Source organism: Miniopterus schreibersii (genome assembly GCF_964146895.1).
Source record: "Miniopterus schreibersii genome assembly, chromosome: 8".
Classification (NCBI taxonomy): Eukaryota; Metazoa; Chordata; class Mammalia; order Chiroptera; family Miniopteridae; genus Miniopterus; species Miniopterus schreibersii.
Genome location: NC_138109.1, coordinates 70,738,658 through 70,764,289, shown reverse-complemented (window position 1 = coordinate 70,764,289; position 25,632 = coordinate 70,738,658). Strand labels below are relative to the sequence as shown.

The following is a 25,632-nucleotide window of genomic DNA, read 5'->3' as shown; positions in this document are numbered from 1 at the left end:
GTGTGATCTCTTTCAGCAAGGGATGTAGGTGGTATAAGCCCACTCTGGTGTCTGTGATGCATGTGCGGAATCTCTGGTAAACCTGGGGTATCTGTAGAGAGTTTATCAGGGCACTGTGGTTGTGTCACCACCCAGACTTCCTGTTAAAATGTGGCTAGTCTTCTGGTTTTTTGCTTGCTTCTAATAGACGTCAGCCTCAGACCAGCAGATCCTCAAGCCTTTGTGTTTCTTGCTGCTGGGATTCCCACTTTAAGGAACAGTGCTCCATTTCTAGTGAGTCTGGCCTGGCAGTGGCAGCGAAGCTGTTCATTTTCTCAGCTCAGCCCTCTCTGTTGAACTATTGCACCAGTGGAGCTGGCGGCAAGGGATGGGAATGGTCTCAGGAAGAAATGCCATAGGCTTGTGCTGTGCTGCTGATCTTAACTGAAGTTCAGTACTTTTCATGGAGAAACAGTCCAGTTTGGGCATGGCTTTGGTTGATTTCCAGAGTGCTGAACTGGTTGTTTTTGAGTTTTGTCTAGCTTTATAAGTTGTGTTTTAGGGAGTTTTGTCAACTTCCTCATTTTGTCATTTTCTCTGAAGGTGTTCTGAGCATCCTTTGGTGGCAGGCCCTGGGCCCTGAGAACATCAAGTTGCACAATGTATTTTGACAGACTTGTTACTTAGGACTGCTCTTAGAGATCAATCAATTTGGCTGAAAACCTAGTGAGTTACTTTTTAAAAGATTAAAAGTGAGATTATGTGCTTTTAGAGTATTGTTGCAGCCATTATTGATATTTTAAATCTGTACTACTTATACAAGTATTAGCCCACTGATGACTTTTATATCTAAGCTTCTACCGCTGAAAGTGTGGTTTAATTAAAAAAAGAAAAGCAAGAGTTTTGGAGTTTGGAGTTCTGGAATTGGGATTGAATCTTGATTCTATGACTAACTAGATCTGTCATTCACAGAAGATTATTTGATTCCTCTGTGTCTATTTCCTAACCTTAAATTGTGAATAAGACTATTTACCTGATGATTTGTTGTAAAGAGTAAGTAGAACGTAGGTACAGTTTCTGGCATGTAGCAGGTAGTCAGTAAATGTTAGTGCACCTGCCCAACAAGTTGAGGCTGGGAATATAGTTTTGGTAACTTTTTATCAGATTACCTACATCTTGCTTTACCTAGCTTTGCTTTTAAGTTTTCTTTTCCTTTTATATAATAACATTGGTACTTTATGCAGTAATTGAAGCGTACACTGTATTTTCCTCAGAGTACATTTTGGTTCAATGCTCTTTCCAGATATTGAAATGTTCCTAATATTTTATAGTGATTTCCTTTCTAAAATCAAATTTTATGTGCTTATAAGTGACAATGAAATTTTTTATGGCCACTTTATGGTGAATGAGCTCATATATAAAGCAGGTCCTTGAATAAAGTCGTTTGGTTACAAGGTTGATGAGATGCAGCAGGAGCTTAACTCTTGTTTATATCAATTAGGCTGTAGTAGCGTAGGTTTTGTTCTTCGTCGTTCACTTAAAGTCTCAGAACCTATTGATGAAGTTAAGTGAGGATTTACTGTGTGTAAGATTGTCTTGTGGGGAGGTCTATAAAACGGAAGAACAGTAGTAGTTCATTATGTAGACAATTCAGGACATGATTGGAAGGGTCAAAACAAGGTCTCTAGTAGAGATAAAGACTTTTTTTTAACACTAAGTCTGTACACATTTGTCTCAAAGAGGAGAGAACAGCTGAATAGGTTAGACTTTGTTGCTGTAGCAAGCTCAACTGTATCAGACAATTTGATCATCTGCTGCAGTGTTGCTTACAGTAGAGATAAAGACTTTTATAGGAAGTTTTCTTGGATCTCGCTGGACCGGAGCTCACCCTGTTCAACCTCAGAGGCTCTGTCCCATGATATTTAAGTTACTATGGAGGAACTGGTAACTTGGTTACTTCAGGTTTTAATGTCATTTTTGGTTTTAGAGAGGATATGGTTGGACTATGGCACATTCAGATCCTCTTAATAACTTTCATATGATTCTTAGAACTGAGAAGTTAACAATTCCTCTTAACATTTTACTAACTTCAGCAAGTACCTTATGCCAAAAAAAAAAAAAAAAAATTTAAATTTCTAGACACTGTCTTTTCTTTTTTTGGAAGCCTTTAATTTCTCCTGAAGAATGTGTTTGTTGTGGTTAATGTGTTTATCAAGAGTAATTCTTGAACATAAAATCCTTTGAAAGCTATAAATTTCACTATTGACACTGCAGAATCTAGACACAGGAAGTCAGGATCTAGAGCTCCTTCATGGTGAAGTGAATTTAGGAAGTTGCTGGTTACATAGTAGATGGGATTATGCAGATGCTTTACAGGCAGTCACCTTGCACTTGGAGTTGCAGCCCTGTGCTGTCTGGAATGAGGTCTGATTTAACAACTCACACATGCCCCTCGCAGACATGATACAGCCAAAGTTCTATAGTGAAGTGATAGATTTTGTGAACGGCCTTTTAGCACCTGCATTTGTTGCAAGAATGAAGTGTGGAGTTATAATATGCATGTCATTTCTATGAAACACTGGTACAAGTGTGTCTCTTGAGACAGGGCTATTGCAGGTTTATAAAAATGATTACTTCCCCCCCTTTAGGCTTTAAAAGCCATATTTTTGGCAACAGTGCCTGTGATACATTTTTTAGGAGGATTTTATTAAATGAAGTAAGGGTTCGGACTTTTTATTCTGTGTAGATTGGATGTTTTTCTTGTGTGCTCAGGAAAACTGTGCAAGGCACCATGCCCTTTGAGTGCTGTGGAGGATTCCAAAGTGACTCAGGCAGAAATGCCAGCCTCAAGGCCTGCTTTTCAGGCCTTGGCGAGACAAGCTCCTGACCATACACATACAAAGTGGTACATCTCATGGGGCAACTAGAGTTGCCAGGAGAGACTGGGAGGGGAAGCTGCCCCCAAACACCAAGAATTCTCTTTCCTTTCTCTGTCGTACTGAACTAATTCTCTGAGTCCCCATTTTAGTGCGTAAAACCCACACACACACACACACACACACACACACACACACACACACGTACGTTTTTGTTCTTATTTCTCTTTAGTTTGGGAGCCTGGAAGAAAAGAGAAATTCAGTGGTGAGACTTGGCTAAGGGAGAGTAGGTTGGATGATTGGGGTGGTTTCTCCACTTGAGGGTTGGGCCAGGCTCCATGTGGCATCTGACCTGACATGTCACTGGAAAAGCCCTGTAAGTGCAGGATCTCAACAAAAATATCCTGGAAAAACACTAGTAAGCTCAAGGGTTGGACACATTAGCGTTGGGAAAAAATACCATTTGTGTGAATCAAGACCTTGCTACCAATGTGTGAAGAACTACTGACACCTCATGGATGTGGGTATTATTATTTTTAGTTATATAAAGTGTGTGAGCATATATCGGAGAATCTGTCTGTGAATGAGTATATACACATATATAGTTTTGGCTAAGATTGACCCATGAGTTTAATCTGAGACAGTGAAAGCTGTTCATCATATTTCCAAGTTATTTGAAAAATAAAGTTAGAGTATGCCCAGTTGAACAGCTAAATTTTTCCGAATGTAATCATAGTCTATAGAATTCTGCCAATAGGGCTTACTGAAGTGAAAACAAGGTAGCATTTAAATAATTCATTATACTTTTCAAATTTATGTACATTATTGTTTTAGGAAAGAATTATGATCACGCTTTTCTTTTTTAATGAAACAATAAGCACAGTTCAGAGAGGTGGAGTGGCAGGACCTATTCACAGGTAAATCAAAATAAATCTAATTATGGTGAAAAATTGCAAATAGTTTATTTTACTTTTCATGTATCCCTTGTTCTGTGGTTTAATGTGTATACCAGTAAAGTTGGTTGTTTCCAAAATCTATTTCTAATGGGAATCTTATTTTCTAACATTTACAATTTTGGAATTACTCTTTTATATATATAAACATACACATAAACAGGGAAGGATCATTTAAACCTGTGTTGGGATTAACTGAGTAGGTGTTTTGGGGGCTAAAGTACTGAAACTTCAACCCACAAGTCAAAATAAATTTTAAAGAGTAGGGATATAGAAAATCAAAATATAGAAAAAAAGTACACAATGTAAAGGAACATTCAGACTACTGAATGTAATTACCTGAGAGTATAATCTCTCAGGTGTAGAGAATTAGAACTCAGATATAAAAATGTATTTCAGAGCTGATAGATGAAGTTAATATTAAAAAGGTAGCTTACTCTAATATATAAGAAGAGATAATAGGTAAATGGACAAAGGAAGTTATAAATGGTGAAATAATATGTGGAAAAATTACTCTCAGTAATAAAGTGTGAAAATGGGAGCAGTGTAGAGATAACAATTTTTATTTACCAATGCATTTGGCACTTGTTTTTTTCACCAGTTCTCCTGAGTTGTGTAGAACGATGTAGTCATTTGTTGTTGATGACATGGTGGAACTTTGTACCTCATTACACAGGTGTTTTATTTCTTGAAATGTATTCAAAGAAATTATTAGAGACAAAATGATATTTACCCAGAGATACTCATTTAGTGTTATCTTTAATAGCAAAATAGTGGAAGTGATTTGAATGCCCTTTAAATTAAAATAGTATAACAATGGAACTGCCTTTTGACTCAGTTATCCTTTTTCTAGGAATATATTCTAAGAATCCTGAAACACCAATCAGAAAAAAATAAGCTCCTCTATGTAGAAAAAAAAAAATTAAAATAGTAAATTGATCCTCTGTACCAACAAACTTTTAAAATGATAGTTTTTGAGATCCTGTGGAAACATGATCCTGTATTTAAAATATATATGTAGTATAGAATATATAATTACATGGCCTTTATGGAAACGCTTTTGTTGGGGTGGCAGCAATATGAGAATTTTAAATTATTTTAGACACTGATCGAGCATTTGCTAAGTGACTCTTCAGTCTAATTCATCACGCTGTGTTCTGGGCACTGCTCTAGAGCCCAGGGATGCAAAGCTCCTTAGGTGATTTTATATGGTCATGTAGATGGTTACTTAAAGAACAAACAACAGTTTAGAAGAGTGGCTTTCCAGAGAAGAGGCCGTGTGAACTGGGTCTTAGAGAATGGTCAGGAGTTGGCCAGGTCACCTGGGAGGATCATCTGAGCAGAGGTGACAGTGCAGATAAAGGTGTGATGTGTGAGTCTGGGGATGTGTAGTTCCAAGGACCTTCTTATCCCCAGGGTGAATTTAACAGTGAGGAGCAGTGTAGGGGGCACAGAGTGGGTGGTGAAGACCAGGTCATGGAGGGTGTGTGTGCCATTCGAAGGATGGAAAGGCACTGCCTTATTTTCACCCTGTGCAGCTTTTCCTCTTTCAGAGTACAGCGCATTATTTGTCTTGTTAGTTGTGCTCCATTCTTATAATTGCTGAACATTTCTGGTTGTCCAGCTATTCAGCAAACACAAATGAAGTGCTCAGAATCCAAACACACTTGTCTGTATAAATTTTTTTGTGTATTTGCTGTTGTGGTCAGTTCTATATTGATTACTGATAATATTCTTGATACTGTACATTAGTGGCAAATACTAAATTTTCTTGACTCCTGATCTGTGAAACTATAGTCCCTTCTGCATTCCGTTGCTGAGCTGTAGGTTATGGCTGAATATAAACACAGGGTGGGGCAAAAGTAGGCTTATGGTTGTGAGTATGCGAAACAATCTATTCTTGTATTATTAATAGTGTATTATTTTCCATATGAACAACTGTAAACCTACTTTTGTCCCACCCTGTATTTGTGGATAATGTAGTTTTTGTGTGGTTGGATATTATAGGTAAGTTTAATTGGATATTAGAGGAAAGTATTCTGTGTATGTAGTAGTGAATATTACATTTTTCAAAAAATTCTTCAGCATTATAAAATTTAAATGATAAATTCTACCATTTACTGTTTTTTTTAAAGCATTCTGTGTAGGAACAATTAAGGAACGTGGTATGTCTCTTAGGACATTAATGTATTTAAATTCTTTGTTTTAATGTTTTGATCTATCAGTGTTTCTTCCACTGAAGGCAAATAACAGCAGTCATTAGGTACTAAGTTAGATGTTATTTAATGCCTTCCTAAAGAAGCACGATATCAGTTTCTCAAATGTATTTTTTAATGTTTGAGAACTGGATTTTGGTGTATTGGTTTTCTTTTTCTATTCTGTGTGTTTTAGGCATTTAAAAGCACCCTTTAAGAGGTCCGTAGGTTTTATCAGACCACAGCATACACAGAAGGTTAAGAACATCGCCCCTCCGCACCCCGGCCCCTGAACCACAAAGCTGGGAAAGAAGCGGACCGGGGCGAACTTCAGATCTGAACAAATAGAGCTTTGAATCTACTCTGCTTCCTGTGAACTCTGGATGAGGCATTTACCCCCTGAGCCTCACTGTTATAAAATGACGAGGCTGCGTCCATCACTGGTTTGTGATGATTAAAACAGGTGCTATATTTAACATACTTATTGGGGTAACTGGCATATAGAGTACATGTTGTCACCCCTGGGTCCTAACTCTCAGCAGAAGCTAGCTGTGTGCCTTTGGGAAAATTATTTATTATTTCTTGCTCTTTGTCACATATTTATCTGAACTAAAATATTTAGATTTGTTTATTTTATTTCAGCTAAAAAAAATTCTGAGATGAGTTTGAAAATTAGGGTTCCATTTTCAGGTTGGAATGCTCGCTCAGGTGTAGGTGTGCTGAGGGAGTGTTACTAGTGCTCGTGTGGCACCCCTAACGGGAAGGACGCACAGGTCTCTGCTCTGTTGCTTAAAGACGTGCGTGTATCATATCGACAGGCATTGAGCTTTGTTTCTGAGACACCTAGCTTTTCTTTACCAGTTTTCTTTCATTAAATGTTTGCCAATTACCTTTGGTTGAAACATGCCTGTTGTGTCAAATACTGGCTAGAGCCAAATGGAAGCCACCCAGGTAAACAAGCCTCTTTGGGTTGGCTTGTAGGAATCCTGCTTCAATTCTAATAACAATATTCTTGCACTTGTCTATTCATCCTGTCTCCCTTAGCTTCACTTCCAGTAGCCCTTTAAGTCTTATTTGATCAATTGGCTCCAGGTTGGTAAGAAGGTCATAGGATTGGTTGATTGGGGATGGGAGGCTTATAATAAAGTGGAAATTTGTGATTTCAAAACATAGAAATAAACTCTGGCTCTCTCTCTGGCTCAGAGAGGAATTCATTGGAAGTGTAGTGAATAGCTCACATAATGGCCAACACAGGCGGACATCTGTTTTTAAAAGACAGGTAGAAAGCTGTGTGTGAAGCCAAAACATGCAAGGTCATGGCAAGGAGCACTCCTGGATCTTGAGCAGCATATGGTGGGGAGCACCAACCCTCTGAGAGCCCTGCTGCTGCGGGTAAAGCGTGCAGGGAGCATGTAGTGGTTGCCTGACCACACCTGATAGCCAGACTTCAGGGAGACCCAGCATCTGGCCTTGTGGCCCTGGGGAGAGGAAGGAGGGCCTGGCTGCCCACCAGGACATACCCAGTGGTGGCTTTTCCAACTGTGGAATAAGGTTTCAGATTCTGGGCAGCTAAGAGGAACTACAAACCAAAAGAAAGATGAGTGTTCTCTGTTGCTGGATGCAGGAGTTGTTGCAAGTACTTATTATTTGTTTGTTTGAGTGTGCCCCTGCTCTGAATATGTATGCATGAGCCTGCTTTAGGAGAGGAGAGGACCCAGGGCTTTCATCAGCGTGCTAAAAGGGTTTCTGATCCAAGAAGACCTAAGAAATGCTCCATAATAAAGAGATTTAACTGTGTTTGAATCTTTGCTTTTCCACCAGGTGGTGCAAATCTTTTATGATGTTCACAGAAGATAATTCTCTTAAAAGATAAGAAAAATTTAAATAAAATCACATTTGCTTTTAAGAATTTAGTTCTACCACAAAGCAAAGGATCATTGATCTGACTCTTGCCTTACTTGTCTTTCATAGAGAAATGTGTGGATTTATATAATTTCTTAAATGTTGACTATTCATTTAAATTATCCATGGAGTTTTGAGACTCCACCACAGCATTTTGTTTTGTTCTCTCTAGAAAGAAACTATGACAACTGGGAAAAAGTGGTAGTATGTTCACCATACTGATTGTTTCATATTCTTTATGAATGAAGTAAGAAGCAATTTTTATAACTTTTTGCTTGATACAGACTTGTGTGAATTGAATTTTTGAAGATAAAAGTGCATTGTAGCAGATGTGTCAGACATTGTTACTGTCTTGTAATGTGGCCCAAGTGACAAATGGGGTTGTAATCAGAGAAGGCTGTTGAATGGAACAGGCCCCTTGACTAGATCTGTCACCTGTGTGAGGTAGTAAAACAGGGTTGGAGCCTTGTAAGCAATGTATAAATATTTCATTGTCAGGATAAATACAAATGAGAATAAATTTTGAGTTTGAATATGTTTAGACTTGTCTTAGAAACTTGGATGTTTTTTTAAATTTGACATGTTTTAAATATTTTGGGGAAAAGAATACATTTACTAAATTTAAATATTATATGCACATAATATTAGCAGAGTTGCTCAAAATATACATCGTTAGGTTAGCTTCCAACATAGTTTCCAACAATTCAGAGGTAATTTAACATTTGAATTTGATTATTTAATGGTTTGGATGTTTATACCAATGATTAGCTAGTAACAATTCTTATTTATACCAAACAACAAACTATTCCAAGCCAAATAGATAGATGCAGTAAATACGATCTTTTTTATATTACTTGTATCTTTTCATTTATGATCTAGATTGGTATATTGCAGACTTTTTTCATTATCTAATTCAGGAGAAAAATTAAGTTAACCATTAATTAACTTAAAATTAAAGTTCTGCTTGATGAGAAGAATGAAATACTGAGGGATAAGATTTTGTTGAGTAGGGCAAAGATTTGAAAGGTTTCAAACCATGGTAAAAGCTAAAGTATTTTTTGTTCTCTTAAGAACCAGTTTTCTCCTTTGGGGCAGTACTGCTTAGTATTAAAAGCATGATCTAGGCAATGTCCTTACAACCATTTCTTTATTTGTGGCTTGTCTATAGTTAGGGTCATTGTATGTACTTTGCTTCCAGAAGCACTGCAGGGGACTCGCCTGTATGGCACATTTGTTTTAAAGACTAGAACTTAAATGTGCTTTTCAGTTGCTCCTTACTGACTGACCTTGATCCCAGAGAGTGAGATTGGGGGTACCAGATTCCCTGCCTCACAAACTGATGTTGCCTCTAAACAATTTAAGTTTTGGAGACATTTTCTCAGGTTAGATAGAAATGAATGAATTCCTTTATTTTCATACATTTCCATTGTACCTTCTTTGACTTTGTGTTTAGAAGGGGAAAGAAAGCAGAATTGTGTTTTTGTCTATTTTGTGATAAAGTTTGTGTTTTACTGAAAAATAAATCATGTAAACAATTGGAAGGTTGTTTCAAAAGAAAATAATACTTTTCTTGCAGTTTCAAAGAAAAGAGTAGAATATTGAAAATGGATTATGTAGTTTAGTTTTCTTAGTTTGTACATATGAAACACAACTCTATACAAAGACTTAGAAAACATGCAGCGGCTAGACAGAAGTAGCGTAGTATCCCAGGTATAGATATTCTTTCCTGGAAAGGGTAGCAGAGTAGGATAACCTCCTTTCGAGGCAGAGGCAGAAAAGGAATTCTAATTTTATTCTTGCAGAGAAGATCTAATTGATTGGGCAGTGGGTCCGTAGATCGATCTGGCTGTCTGTTTTCCCCTCTTTGAGCTGTTATCAGCTTGCTGTATCTCCTACATCTTTCTGTTTTTAGAAATAAATACACACAGAGGTTTGTTCATATTTTTGAACAAAATGATGGGATATTATATACATTACACTCTAGCTTGCTCTTTTCTATTCAGTAGTTTGATGTGGACATCCTTCAGCACATCACAGATCATAATTTGGAGTTTAATTAGTCATATAATCTAAAATACAAATTTACATAATTCTTTTTTTATTAAACAAATAAATTGATTTTGTTGTTATTTTTGCCATTACAAACTGCTGCAGTGAACATCCTTGGTATGTACATCTTATTTATTGATGTTTAATGCTTTTATTTCTATAGCATAGATTCCCAAATTATAATTACTAAGCCAAAGCACATCCAGAGTTTTAGATTTTGATAGAAATGGCTAGATTTCTGGATGAAAAGTTTGTAGCAGCGCCTCTTTTCCCTTTTCGTCTTTATCTTCATTCTCTCTGGACTTCACCCACAGCTAACCATAATGGGTAAAAATGGTGACTTGTTAATATGCTTATTAGTTACTTCCCTTCCATCCTTTGTATTACCTCTTCATATCCTTTACTTTCTCTAGATTGCTCTTTTTTTATATGGGAGTGTATTTTTCTTTCAGTGGCATATAAAATAATGGTTTGCATTATGATTGATGCTTTGAATTCAGTATAATGTGATATTTCTTGTATTTAGATCTTTAATCTATTTGTACTTCTTTTTGTACATACTGTGAGGTAGAGAATCTATTTTTTGTTAGAAATAAAGTCAGTCGGCCAGGTTGTTTATTAAATTAAGAATCTTTTTCTCACAGAATTGTCATACAGTAACTTCCCATATATACTTGCACTCCTGGCCTAGTCTACTAACTTACTTATTTCTATGCTAATACCATACTATTTTTGTGACAGTAACTTTTTAGTGAGTTTTAAATTCTAAAAGGTAAATTAAGCTTCACTATCCTTTTTAAAAAAAATAACATTTCTTAATGTTTGCTTTAAATATCCTACATTTTGACTCTAAAGTCTGTTTTTACCTATTCTCTTTCCTTAAAAAATGGTTAATTAGCTAGGCATTTCCTGTGATATCTGCATGCCTGTGGTGCTCATATGACAGAGCATTTCCCATTTTCCTGGATTTGATTGTGGCTTGGGAGGCGTTGATTGCTTCAGTATGAAGCAGAGAAGCGAGTCCTGTTGAATCAGACACTCACCAGTGTTTTCTTGCTGTATTATTACGTGCACTTCTAGGATTTTTAGGTAGAGACTTTTTTAGGCTTTGTGGGATTTCTAATAAGTCTGATGTCTGTTCTGTAAATGCTATGGCACTTCAGTCAATATGACAAACAACAATTCCCACAGAGTTTTGCTTCAGAGTGGTCTGGAGGTGGATCTCGGGTGGTGGCGGAGTATGGATAATTGCTGAAGGAGGGTGAGAATGAGAACACGGGGTTATGCCATTGGTTCTATTTTTATATATACTTGGGATTTTGCATGATAAAAAGTGTGTGTGTGTGTGTGTGTGTGTGTGTGTGACACATTCTCATTTCTAAACACAAAAAAATTTCAGTTGAACTTTAAAACTGCAGCTTTTTAATTAGGTACTAGGGGTAGGCACCAAAATAAACCTCTGGAAATGTTAAGGCGCATCCCAGCCCATTCCACCCCTGCCCTGCCTCATCAGCTCGTTGGCTCCCCCTAACCACATGTCTCAGTCCACATGTCTCTGACTAGACATCTGACTGTGCAAGTACAGTTTGTAGTTAACGTGTCTCAGCAACCTCCCCCTCCCATCCCAAGTAGGGATGGCCCTGCGTCCTTCTATACAGTCATTCTGGAACCTCCACTGTGATGCTTACCTGTAATCATCTGTGCTGCTAAGTTTAATTTGCTCTGTGAGAGAGTTCATGTTTATTTTCTGGTTCATTAAAGCCTCTGTGGCTATTTAGCTGCGTAGTTGAGAGCACTAGACTAATGAGATCACCAGGGTGATGAAACAGTGTGTGGATCTTGGCTTTGTTTTAGTACATTCATCTCTGTTTCTAACCCTGGTTGTCTACTCGGCATTTTCATAGGTACCATTGGCCAAATCCGATCGGGTGAACATGAATGTGGATGCAAGTAAATCCATCATCCACCTCAGACAAGCAGCTCAGCCCCTGGTCCTTGGAGGGTCCCAATAATTGCTTGGTAGATAGAGGAGCAGGACAGCTTTGCTGCACTTTAGAATTGGCTCCTGACATGTCAGATTAATCTGAAAGAAAGGTGGGGCATGTTTGGGTCTGTCTGGCATGTTAAGGGAGATTTATTTGGTTTGTATACTTTCTTTAACATTTAATGAGGTAGGCACATTTTTCAAGGTTGCTGTCACAGTGGCAAGGGGGTCCAGGGCTCCTGTGCTGCCCGCTCCAGAAGAGTGTGTGAATGGGCCCTTGGGAGTGTGCGGTGGGTCAGCCTTGAGCTAGCCATTATTTTTATCAGTGAATTCATGTGAGTTATGATGGCTAATGAAGCATAGCCCTTCTGTGAGGAGACCTGTTAGTGGTGATTGGCCTACCTTGCCTCGGAGCCTGTGCTAGCAGTGGTATTCATAGCATATAAACACCTTTTTATAAGAGATTTCAAGCCTCATTTATTAACAATTAAAAATGCATTATAATTTTAACAGTGCATGCCTGTTAAATGCTTTCTATAACATCTGTAGGGTGCAAACATGCCTAATAAAAACAATTATGACGTACAAATATTGGAAAGCCATGCTTTACAATGGTTTTTTAAAATCTAGCAATTTGAAACCTAGCAGTTAATTTTTATTTTTAATCTTGAAGTTTCTTTTTATAAATGAACGTGATTTTCAAAAGAATGTTAAGTATCTTTTGTGAAACACTGACCAGTGACAAAATACATGTAACTTAAATTACCCAGAATTCACCAGAAGAATTTTTAATGATTTAAGTCACATAGAAGTGAGAAAAAATTTACCTTGTTTGTCCTGAGTATCTGAACTACCTTTGTAGATTTTTATGGACTTTCAGATTGTGTTCAGCAATTTTTTTTTTCTATATTTGCAAACACTTTGATATTCTAAACTTGAGTAGTAGTTTCAAAATTAACCCTATGGTAATAATATTTTGCATATGTTATTAAGGATAATGGTCAGCATTTATTGAGTTCTTACTATGTATTTGAGGACCTGTCCTAATCTCATTACTGCATTTAACCCACAAAAAACCCCAAACATGTACCTTGTTGGTACTTGTGTTGTTCCCATTTCACAAAGAGGAAAACAGGCGTATGTGAGCAAGGACCATGGGCACCACAGGAATTGACTGTCGGAGCAGAGACTGGAAGTAGAATTCTGGTGTGTCTTACCCAAAGGCTTATACCTCACTTACTGTTGCCACGCTTTTAAGTTCATAAAATGCTATTCAGATACTTTTCACAGTAATTTATGAATGACATAATAGTAACATAATTCTGAATGCCTATGAGATATGTGTAAGTCTTAAAAATTTTAAGTTTGGGGACATGCTGTTGTAAAGTATAACTTATGTACAGTGATGTACAGGACACGAAAAGACTGCAGTTTTAAATGATGAGAGCTACTTTGCCAAGATCATTGTCAAAGGAATTAGGAAGTTTTACAGTTGTCCAGTGGGTGAAACTGTTTTTGGAAGGAATCCTTGGGAAAGTAAAGGGGGAGGATTGTGTTGTGTGCTCACTTTGTGTTAGGCACTGTGCTAGACACTGGCTTATGTGTTGCCACATCTTAGTGCTCACAGTACTGGCAGACAGGCTCATCACAGCCCCCTGCAGCTAGGTAACTTGTCCCAGATCACTCAAGCATTGGGTCAGAATTGTTACAGCTGCGGGTCACCTACCCATACACACATCTTTTTTTTGCTGCAACAGCAGATTGCTATTGCACCGTTTGGCCTTTCCCTCTGCTTTTGGCATGGCATTATCTGAAGATGGTGTTTCCTTTTGTTTTCATCCTTAAGTTTATGAAGCGTTAGGCCCTTCCATGCGGGCCGCCTTATGCTATTGGTACACTGAGTAGGAAGCATTTTAATTTACTGCTCTCACCATTGTGTTGTACTCAATCATGGAAAACTTGGGCTTTCTCAGGAAGCCATCCAGGAAAGACTTTCAGCCCCCTTTTTTGGGTTCATTGTACTCTTTTATTCAGAACAGTGCTTCCTTGATTTTTAAAATCTGAGTACCTGAGCAGTTAGCATAGTTTGGGGATGTGGCTACAGACACTCTGAGTGTGTAAGTGCACTCGGTGCTTGACTCTTCATGTCCCTCTTTAGCAGTTATGGTATTTTCTTTCCAGCTTTTTTGCCCATGAATGTTTTAAGCTTTTTCTAGGCTCTCAATTTAAGCAGGTATCCCAATTTCAGGTAGTTATTTGTTCCCCTTAAAAAGTCATGAGTTCTAGGTACATAAAGTCCACTGGTGAGAGCAGGTGGACAATGCAGAGCATATGCCTGGCCGTGGGAATGCACCTCCGTGCTGCCTAAAAACAGCATATTTAGAAGGCTCAAGAGTCCAAATTTTTCCACTCCTGTGGATAAGGGCATAAAATTTTGCTTGACTAAAGCATTCTGATCATAATTTTCTGAACTCTGTCACCCAGGCATGAAGTGATCATTTAGTATCATTCAAAAAATATTTTTAATACTCCATCTCTTTACAAGCATCTCTTGGCCTTCCATCTGAAAATACCCACTATCTGTCCCAAAATTCTTACCTTTTAAAAAATGAATTTATTGGGATATCATTGGTTAATAAAACCATACAGGTTTCAAGTGTTCAGCTTGATAAAACATCATCTGCATATTGTTGTGTGCTCATCACCCCAAGTCAAGTCTCTTTTTGTCCCCATTTATACTTCCTTTGCTCATTTTCATCTCCCCCGACCCCCTTTCCCTCTAGCTGTTACCATAATGTTGTCTGTGTGTATGTGTCATATATATATTTTTTGCTTAATCCCTTTACCCCTTTCCACTCAGTCACCCCAGGCCCCTCCCCTGACCTCTCTCAGTCTGTTCTATGGGTCTGTGCTTCTGTTTCTGTTTTAAGTTATTTTGTTCATTAGATTCCACATATGAGTGAAATCATATGGTATTTGTCTTTCTCTGACTGGCTTATTTCACTTAGCATAATAATCTCCGGATCCATCATGCTGTTGCAAAAGGTAAGATTTTCTTCTTTTTTACAGCCAAGTAGTATTCCCTTGTGTGAATGTCCCACAGCTTTCTTATCCACTCACCTACTGATGGGCACTTGGGCTCTTTCCAGATCTTAGCTATTGTAAATAATGCTGCTATGAACACAGGGGCGCATATATTCTTTTGAAATAGTGTTTCAGGTTTCTTTGGATATATTCCCAGAAGTGGGATTGCTGGTTCAAAAGGTAGTTCCATTTTTAATTTTTTGAGGAAATGCCATACTGTTTTCCAAGTGGCTGCACCAGTCTCCATTCCTACCAGCAGTTCACAAGGGTTCTCTTCTCCCCACACCCTCACCAGCACTTGTTTGTTGATTTGTTGATGGAGCCATTCTGACAGGTGTGAGGTGATATCTCATTGTGGTTTTAATTTGCATCTCTCTGATGATTAGTGACTTCAAGTATCTTTTCATCTGTCTAATGGCCATCTGAATGTCTTCTTTGGAGAAGTGTTTATTCAGATCCTTTGCCCATTTTTTTAATTGGGTTGTTTGTCTTCTTGACGTTGAGTTGTATAAGTTCTTTATATATTTTGGAAATTAGCCTCTTATCAGATGTATCATTGGTGAATATGTTCTCCTATTCATTGGGTTTCCTTTTCATTTTATTGATAGTTTCCTTTGCTGTGCAAAAGCTTTTTAGTTTGATGTAGTCCCATTTTTTAATTTTTTCTTTTGTTTCCCTTGCCCTAAGAGATATATCAGCAAAAATATTGCTATGAGAGATGTCTGAGATTTTACTGCCTATGTTTTCCTCTAGGGTTTTTATGGTTTCACAACTTACATTTAAGTCCTTTATTCATTTTGAGAATATTCTTGTGCATGGTGTAAGTTGGTGGTCTAGTTTCATTTTTTTGCATGTACCTGTTCAGTTTTTTCAGCATCATTTATTGAAGAGACTGTATTTACTCCATTGTTTGCTCTTGCCTCCTGTCGCTAATATTAACGAACTATAAAGGCGTGGGTTTATTTCTGGGCTTTCTGTTCTGTTCCTTTGATCTATATGTCTGTTCTTATACCAGTACTAGGCTATTTTGATTACAGTGGCCTTGTTTGTTTTTCTTTCTAGAGATTGCTGAGGCTGTTGAGAGTCTTTTGTGGTTCCATATAAATTTTGAGGATATTTGTTCTAGACTTGTAAAGTATGCCATTGGTATTTTAATGGAATTATGTTGAATCTATAGCTTGCTTTGGGTAGTATGGACATTTTAATGATGTTAATTCATTAAAACGAACATAGTATATGCTTCCATTTATTTGTATCTTTCTCAGTTTTTTCTTCAGTGTCTTATAATTTTCGAAATACAAGACATTTATCTCCTTTGTTAAATTTATTCATAGGTACATTATTCTTTTTTTGCTGCAGTAGTCAATGGGATTTTTTCTCTTAATTTCTCTTTCTGATAGTTCATTACTGGTATATAAAATGCCAACAATTTCTGAATATTAATTTAGTATCGTGCTACTTACCAAATTCATTTATCAGTGATAGTTTTTTTTGATGGCACCCTTATGGTTTTCTATGTATAGTATCATGTCATTTGTGAATGACAGTTTTACTTCCTCTTCTCCAATTTCAATGCCTTTTTTTTCTTCTTCCTGTCTAATTGCTGTGGCTAGGACTTCCAGTACCATGTTGAATAAGAGTGGTGAAAGGGAACACCCCTGTCTTGTTCCTGATCTTAGGGGAAACTCTTACAGTTTTTGCCTGCTGAGTATGGTGTTGGCTGTGGATTTGTTATAAATGGCCTGAACCTGTGTAACGTTTTTCTTTCACACAGGTTCTTGATCGTAGTTCATGCTCTTCTCCCTCCATCACTATGATGCGGATGTTGTTATGCATGATGCTGTCCCGGAAGTCCCTTCGACTTTCCTCAAATATCTTTCTAGTTGAGTGAAGAACTCTAGAAGTTTAAAACAGATTTTTCTCTTTTTAAATATTATTTAAGTAAAAAAAGCCCTCAGTCTTTGTGGAAATGGCACACAGGCTTGTGTTCCAGGTCCTGGCCTTTGAGCAAAGCAATGGAACTATTCTTTCTGTTTGGGAACATTTTTGTATTTTCTCTTCACTGGTCAGCTTGATTCAAACCAAAATCAAGCCTCGATGTTGTTTATATGATATCCACTGAACACACTGGCTGTTTACTGCATTTAATAAAAGTGTCAGTAAGAGAAAATGTTAAAATAGCTATTTAACTTGTGTCATAAAATTTTGTATTCCAACAGATAGCCATCTCCTGGTTATCCAAAGGAGAAAAGCAGAAGTGAGAATACAAAATAACCTGTGTGTTGGGGGGAGGAGCAGAGTGATTCTCCCAAACCATTTATAACAACATTTATCATGGGGTTTAGATTATCAGGTAGTAGGAGTACCTTTGAAACAGGTGCTAACATGTAAGAATATTGGCATATGGGAGTTTGGGATTAATGGCATTTATTGTGGCATCATTCATCTGTATTCAAGATGCAAGGTGCTTTTGGCACATTGCCTCATCACAAGTAGCCTTCCATCTGAGGGACCCTCTTTCTGCCAACCCTCCCCTCTATTTCTTGTTCTCTCTCTAAGAGTCACCTGATGGGTGGGGCATTGCCTTGGAGAAGGGGAGCCCAGTGGTATTGGACCTCGACAGGCAGCGTGTGGGGTGATGGTGTTAGGTTTTTGTGTTCAGTGGATGTGTAAGGCTTTGAATAGACCATTGTGCTAGTTCTGTCTGAATTGATTGCTTCTCTTTAAATCACTATATAATACTAAAAATCTAACAAGTACTTTTGATACACAGGTTGGGGCAAAAGTAGATTTATAGTTGTGTGTATTGAAAATAATACAATAATTAATAATACGAGAATAAATTCCATTTCACACACAAACTGTAAACCTACTTTTGCCTCACCCTCTATACACTTTACTCAGTTCTCTGTTTACAAATTAACACCAGTAGTGAAAGGTTTGTTTTTTTTCTGCTCCCTCAGGTAATAAATACCATTTATGTGTATAATAAAACCTCAATAAAATGGACTAATTTGGCCGAGGGAGTGTCCATTAAAGCCTAAAGTCCCTTCTATCATAAAGTAGGTTTTCCAAATGTGTATGTTAAAAAGTTGACAAATTAGTTTACCTGTTTTTACTTATATAGACATGTTTGTGTAATTAAAATTAAGTATGCATGAAAAGTTTAATTTCACAGAAAATTTTTCTATATGTATTACTGTAATTTTATTTTATTTTTTTAAATATATCTTCATTGATTTCAGAGAGAGGAAAGGGGAGGGAGAGAGAGAGATAGAAACATCAATGATGAGAGAGTCATTAATCGGCTGCCTCCTGCATGCCCCTGACTGGGGATCGATCCCGCAACCTGGGAATCGAACCCCGATCGCCTGGGTCCTAGGTTGATACTCAACCGCTGAGCCATGCCCGGCCGGGCTGTAATTTTACATTTATACTGAATAGGTCTAGTAAATACAGGCATTCACCAGTCACCTTGAGTAAACAAATGCACACAGCTGGGTTGCGGCTTAGCACATGTTGGAACATTGACTGCCTTTCATTACAACTGCTGCAGAGCCCGGCCGGTGTGGCTCAGTGGTTGAGCGTTGACTCATGAACCAGGAGATCACAGTTCATTTCCCAATCAGGGCACGTGCCCGGTTGTAGACTCAACCCCCAGTAGGAGGAGGCAGGTAGGTGATCAATGACTCTCATCGTTGATGTTCCTCTCTCTTTCCCTCTTCCTCTCCCTTCCTCTCTCTGAAATCAGTAAAAACATATTAAAATCAACAAAATACTGCGGTAGAAAGTCACGGATCTCAACAACAGAACCAGTTACCTCATGCCATGCAGTGTGATCATGTGCTCATCATTCGCCAAACATTGTTTGGAGCAGTGACTCTTGGGTTTAAATATGTAGACTTGATTCCTGGTCAAGGGCATGTACCTGGATTGTAGGTTTGTTCCCTCACCCTGGTCAGGGCACATGGGGGAGGCAGCCAATCTAGGTGTCTCTCTCACATCCATATTTCTCTCTCTTCTCCGGAATTCCCTTCCTTCTACTCTCTTTAAAAGTCAACGGAAAAAAAATCCTCGGGTGAGGAATAACAAAATAAATTGTAGATTCATTTGTAGGTATGTAATATTTACTTATGTTGATGAAATTACTACAGTGTTTTTTCTAACATATGGCCCATTTGCTAAACTTTGTTAAAAATAACAGTGAATTGCCCAACTGGTGTGGCTCAGTGATTGAGCACTGACCTATGAATCTTGGGGGTGACAGTTTGATTCCCCACCACAGGGCACATGCCCAGGTGGTGGCCAGGTTGTGGGCTCAGTCCCCAGCAGGGGGCATGCAGGAGGCAGCTGATCAGTGATTTCCTCGTTATTTATGTTTCTGTCTCCCTCTCTCTGAAATCAATAGAAACATATTTTAAAAAGCCCAGTAAATTAATAACAAAAAAAATAACCTGTTAATTTAATTATAAACAAACCTTGGTTAAATGCATTTTAAAATTAATAGTGTTTAATTTTCACATATGACATATGGACCGGAAATTTTGTCCATTAAATCTGGAGTCCATGAAATGGAGGGCTGCAAAATCGAGGTTTTACTGTAGTATGATTTACAGATGATTCAGGATTATTTTTAAAAATTATATTTGTGGATATCCAACTAATGAGTGTATACTTTCCTCGCAAGTTTGAGTAGTTTTACTGAATAAACTTCCTTTATTCTAGCATGCCCTATTTGAGTCTTCAACAATTTTTATTAGGTAATGAGGGAACATTTCTTTGGTTAAATTTTGCCTTTTAGATGTAACTATTATAATGAGAGAGACAGCTGGAATTTGATGAATTAGTTTGTAACATTAAAACAAAGATGAACAATCAGGTATTCCCTGGGGGAATGCTTATGACTGGGGTGGGTGTTGGTGGGTATCATGGCCTCTTATGTAGGATCTAGGTCTGTACAGTTCAGTGTCTTTGTCCCTGTTGCTCCTGAGAAAATTGAAGCCTCCTATCTATGTGATCAGGTTGGCCTGGGCCTGTCGCTTGTAACCTGTCCTTACACTGACAGCGTAATCTGCCCTGAACACAGGGCCATCTGCTCCACCAGCTCCGGGGAGCAACTCTGTCTTTAGGGAACCACTATCGCGTTTATAATCTTGTTTTTCCCACTTCCTCTGTGGCCAGGGGAGCCATCTACTTCATCTAACAGACCCTGTCCCTTTGTTTTTTCAAGTCTTTGCTCATCCTGTTTCTCAGTCAGCTGTGCGCTTGCTCTTGATTCCCACCAGTTGAAATGCTCTTTTGATGGAGTCCAGATGTGCTGGCAGGTGAAGTCTCTGGGAACCACAGTCTAGGTGCCAGGTGTGGTCATTGCTGCTGGGTTGGCCACTGTTTCTAGGCTATTCAGTAAGCTCTCGGTGTGTTTACATACAGATACAAATACATATATTTTAAGACAAAAATCAGGACTTACAGGGTTTTTACTGAAACTCTTTGATCTTACATCTCCTGCTCTCACAGTGAGAAACCTTCTCAGTGACTCCTGGTATGATGGAATCACTTATTTGTTTTATCCCATGATACTCAACAGCGTCAGAGTAATACCACCACCACCACCATCAACGTTTGTGTGTGTGTGTGTTTTCTTTTGTCCTTAGGATACTTACCACTGGGGATATGTAGTTAAAGTATTGTGTTTTAGTTCACTTACTTTTCCTGTATGGTTATGCTACCACTCATATTGAAATTCATTTGCCACATTTTATTTTATTTTTTTTAGGAATGGTTTTAGTTAAGTTTTTCTTTTGTAATTACATCAAATATTTACATGGTTCCAAAGTATAATCTAGAAAATGAGATATTGTCATAGAAGTCTAGCTTCTCTCTCTGTCGTCCCCCTTTCAGTAGGTAACCATTTAAAAATACCATGTGTGGATTATTCTTCCATTTTTGTCTTACTGTGTGTGGATGTGTGAATTACATAATTTGTAGGTAAAATGTAAAAATGAAGGTATATGTATGTGTACCCTGACCTATGCTGTATATTTCCAAAGAAAAGGAAACTAGCTTCCTTACATTTGCACATTAACATGCAGACTGGAACCTTCTTTTCCTTTGCCTGTTGTGGGGGAGGGAGGTGGCGGGGAGGACTGTGCAGGAGAGGGTATTCTAGATTTTCCCTGTTAGAGGACTGAAGTGTGTATTTGTTGTCATTTTTCATCCTTCGTGACTCTTCAGTGTGCTCTTTCTTTGCTTCTGGTTAGCGTCTCTGTCCATAATTACACTTGCTCATAACTATGCGTCAACAGTCTTGGAGGAGAACCTCTGTGGCTTTCTGAAAAATTGTTCTTTTATATGAACTTGCCCAGATGAGTTATAGGAGGAACTGCCCTCTCTGATTTCAGGATGAGTTCAAACACTGTGTATGGGGTCTTTCCAAATGATTAAAGCATGCCACTGTGTATGGTTAGCCAGTTAAAATCCAGGAGACTGCAACAACTGTTGCTAACGTGTGAAACATGTCTTTGGGTTAAAAGCGGTACCATGATTGGAAACTGACTTCCATTTGTACACAGCTTTAAATGAACACAGAAATGTCTTCTGATGGTTACAAAACCATGGTATATCCATTCAGATTGTGAACGTATTTATTATTTTCCTTTATATTTTACCGAACAAGGACACACGGACAAATAATGAAATGTATCTTACCAGAAACGCCCAAAGTAGGCAAATACTTAATCAAGGGTTATCTATTGATATAATAGTCATTTCCATTATTTAAAAATGGATGCCAAGATGGTTAGGAAAAGTTACCTTTTGAGAACTTGTGACAAATGCTCAGACAGTAATATCTTGGAGTGAGGGGTGTGGATTCTGAACACCACAGTTGTAGAAATAATTTGACTTTCATTATTGGAAAAGCTGTATAGTTCCTGTAATTGGACTACAGTGGTACCTCAGTTTTCAAATGTAATCCATTCTGGAAGACCATTCAAGTTCTGAAACATTCGAAAACCAAGATACCACTGTATATGCCTATTACACTTCACAGCTATAATTTTCCTGTAGATTAGAAGACTTTCTGTGCAGCTGCTTTAATTCACATACCCGTTTTTAGAGAAAATCTAAAGTCTGGATATATGTCCAGACTATATGGTGTTGCAGAATACAGCTTTGCAGGAGATGAGCTATAAAATTACTATAAATATTTCCTATGTGCTAGTTCTTTTGTATGTTAAGATGCTCTCTCACATGCCTAGCCAACTTTTACTTTCTTGTCTTTAGATATTGAGATGTGCTGGTGTCAGTTTATGGTTTGTTTAAAAGAAGAGTGGGTTTTTCTCTTAGTCAAGTTAGAAGGTCAAGTTTACTAAGGTTAAAAAATAAGAGAAATGTCTTACAAGCTCTGAAAAAAAAAGATTATCATAGGAAAACATTCTCAATGATAAATTAACCCAAATGTTTAGATATAACAGAAAACATAAATAGATACCTGCAAGTCTTAGGATCCAGAGACCAGTAGAAATATTCTAAGGCCCCGGGGAGAGTTCTCAAAATCAGTAGTCCAGTTGACTCCACGTCTTGATCAAAACCAAAGTGTTAGTGGTAGGGGATGTTGTGTGTGGGGCTTATTTACGCCTTCAGCAAAGGTGTGTTTGGAGAGAAAAGAAAATGCCAATTTTCCTTTCCCAACCTTACCAAATCCAAAACAAAGCAGGGATGACATAAAAACACAAGAGATAACCACACAAGGCTCTGTTGTGTGGTGGCTTCCAGTTCTTTTCCAGAATAAATACTATTATAAATACTACGATGATGAATATCTGAGTGTATAGTGCTTGTTCCATATTTAAGACACCCCCCCCCCCAAAAAAAGACTCTCATTAGTAGGATAAACAGGAAGGGAATGTACATTGCATCATTCTCCATGAGAAATAGGAGCTACGAGTTGTTAGTATCAGAACATACAGCTTATCTTCCCTCTCTGCATTTTAGGTAGAGTCTACTGTACTTGGAAGCAAATGGCTTTCAAGCTCTCACAGGTCATAGCTCTCAGCAACTACAAAACTATAAAAAGTCTCTGCTCTGTATTGTTACTTTAATCTGTCAATTGTGATGCCAGTGTGAGGTATTTTGGAGTATTATATTTGGTTCACTCATTTGACTGATTACTGTGTAAGTAATCGGATTGATACCAACATTTATGCTGTGAAAATAAGATATGCTTAACAGAATATAGCCAACTTTCCCCCTCCACAGATAGATTTGCAAAAATAATACTGTTAATGTGTGTTTGTTGCAGAAAATTGGAAAGATCCACATACTTGCCAAAAGTGTAGCCACTCATAATTGTCCATCCAGAAATAACTAACAATTTGAACTGTTTTCATATGTGTGTGTATATATGTGTATCTAGACTATACATGCACTTTTATACAAATATACATATGAACATATAATTATATGTGTATGAATTTTAAAACGCAGTTGGGATCATATGGTATATATTTCGTGGTGCTCCTTTTAATAGAACCTTGTCACTAGTATTTCTCAATGTCATTAAAATCCCCTATAGACATCAGTTTCAAATGAGTACTTGATATTGCATCATATTAGTTTGCCATAATTAACATTCTCTTGCTGTGGTATGATTAGTTTGTTTCCATTTCATCTAATGATTATCATGGAACCTCTTGTCTTTTTTTACTTTGCTAATTAACATGCATGCTTTGATGACGTAGCACAGTATTTGGTAGGAAATGTCTTCCTTCTTGTTCATTAAAATCTGAGCATTTGAGAACCTAATTAAGGGTTGTAATATTTCATGTATGTATTTATCCTGCAATAACTTTAAGAAAAAAATCTTTGCAGCTTAAATACTTATTTTAGAAAGTTATCTTGGTTAGTTTCAATTTTTATCTGCTTTCATTCACTCTTTCATGAGGTGTACATTGAGTGTCTTCACTGGAGGCAGTTAAGACTACAGTGTAAAACAAGGACACGGTTCTTGTTCTTGTAGAGCTTACTGCTTAGTGGGAAAGTGTAATATTAAATAAGTTATTAGAGAATTACATTTGTAATATATGTGATAAACCCAAAGTTAGAGTGTGCCATAGGAACATATACTTGAGGAATCTGGACTGGGAAGAAAAGAGAATTCTTCAATTAAAATCATCCTCAGCCCAGCCAGAGTGGCTCAGTGGGTGAGCATCGACCTATGAACCAGGAGGTCACGGTTCGATTCCTGCCCAGGCTGCGGACTCAATTGCCAGTAAGAGGCGTGCAGGAGGGAGCCTATCGATGACTCTCCCTCATCCTCGATGTTTCTGTTTCCTTCCCTCTCTCCTCTTCTCTCTGAAATCAATAAAAACATATTTTAAAACATCATCCTCATTGATTATATTATTTTTTGTGGCTTCTATTTAAAATAGAAAACTTTCTCTCTGCTTGATCTGAGAAGCTGCCACAAACCAGAGGATACAATACAGACACTTTATTTATATGCTTCCTCTCACCAAATACCCAGTCTAGAGGAAAAGAAGTCATTAATCCTTTTGGTTGAGTATTTCACTTCTGCGCTGGAATTTTTTCCGAGCCAGCAAATTTCAGGGTGTAAGTTGAATTCTCTCAGCCAGCATTGTGGTTTTGAAGCATGAGACCTCATAACTATGATTAAATGCATTGACCTGCTCACAAAGCAAGTTAAGCACAAAATAAGCAAAGTGATGTAGAGAAAATGTGCCCAGGACAAGGTTTTATTAAGCTAGTGCTGTTTATAGAGTTAACACAGTGAGACATGGAGGGGTATTTGTACATCATCTAGGAAACTGTGCTTTGTGGGATTTTCATGGAAAGGATGAGTTCATATTTGGTTCTTTTATTCTGTATTTGACTGCTCAGCAGTTTAGTTAGCAGAAGCCATATATTGCATTAGAAGAGCTCCAGGCAGTTGTTCCAGGGATCTAGAATAGATTTAACCTTGATCTGGTGCAAAAGTCGGAAGAGAAGCTGAGATATAAAGTGATGAATTAATGAAGAACTGGACATGAAGGATACAGAGCAGAAGATAAGTTTAAATGCCCTGGGATTTATTTGGAGGTAAAACAGGGTAACCTGCCAGTAGGGTAACTGGGCAGTGTGAGAGGATTTGAGGAAAGGAATGTCTTGAATTTACTTGCCTTGTTGTATGGAGCCTTCGACTGAGGGGGTGTGATATTCTTAAAAGTAGTAAGATTGATATAGTTAATAGCCATGTTTCCTTCACTTCAATTCACAGCTGTTAGCATCTTGTCACATTTGCCTTACTGTCTCTCTTTGTGCTATTTTTGGTTTTGTTTGTAATACGTTTGGAAGTGCATTAAAACTGTTGCTTTTTATAAGATGGTTTTGAATGTGGCCACTTGACTGAATCCTTACTCAGGCTTATCCAGTTCATTTGGTTTCTTGAATTTTTCTAACTAGATGATCATGTAGCTTCAAAGAAATGATTTTGTTTATTCTTTTAAAGTTTTCATACCTCTTAAAATTTCTTATTTTATTAAATTGTCCAGGACCTCTAGTGAAGTATTGAATAGTATAACAGATTAAGTTCTGATTTCAGCGGGAATGCT

General features: G+C 37.7%; 1 protein-coding gene across 6 annotated transcripts in view; it reads left to right on the top strand.

Annotated features, from left to right (window-relative positions):
* The window catches only part of HIVEP1 (HIVEP zinc finger 1), a 131,773-nt gene that overhangs the window by 21,267 nt on the left and 84,874 nt on the right, over positions 1–25,632 (top strand). The window lies entirely within an intron of this gene.